The following is a 419-nucleotide window of genomic DNA, read 5'->3' on the forward strand; positions in this document are numbered from 1 at the left end:
GATAATTTATACAGAGATGTCTGAATTTTAAATTATTTCTGGAGACTTAATTCTCAGACATGGAATTACTGGGTCATTGGGTATGGACATTCTACTCATTCTCAATATATGTCCAAAGCATCTTCTGAAAGTTGTATTTATTTGTAATGTAATAAATTTTATGTAAAAATGTTTATCATTTTCCCTAAAATTGGGTATTCTCATTTAAAAATAGTCTGAAAACAATACTATTGCAGATATTATTAATTACATTAAATATAAAAAAACTCCACATCCCCAAATGTTTGGTATTTACTATCTTATGAATTTTCTCATCTTCACCCAGTTATTTGAGGTCTGAATGTATTATAGGCTCTGAATAATCAATGTATTATTATAGCATTTTGACTCTCTCATATTACTGGCAAATATTTTCCCCA

The sequence above is a fragment of the Pteropus vampyrus genome, unplaced genomic scaffold (genome assembly GCF_000151845.1).
Source record: "Pteropus vampyrus isolate Shadow unplaced genomic scaffold, Pvam_2.0 Scaffold110, whole genome shotgun sequence".
In the NCBI taxonomy this organism is placed as follows: domain Eukaryota; kingdom Metazoa; phylum Chordata; class Mammalia; order Chiroptera; family Pteropodidae; genus Pteropus; species Pteropus vampyrus.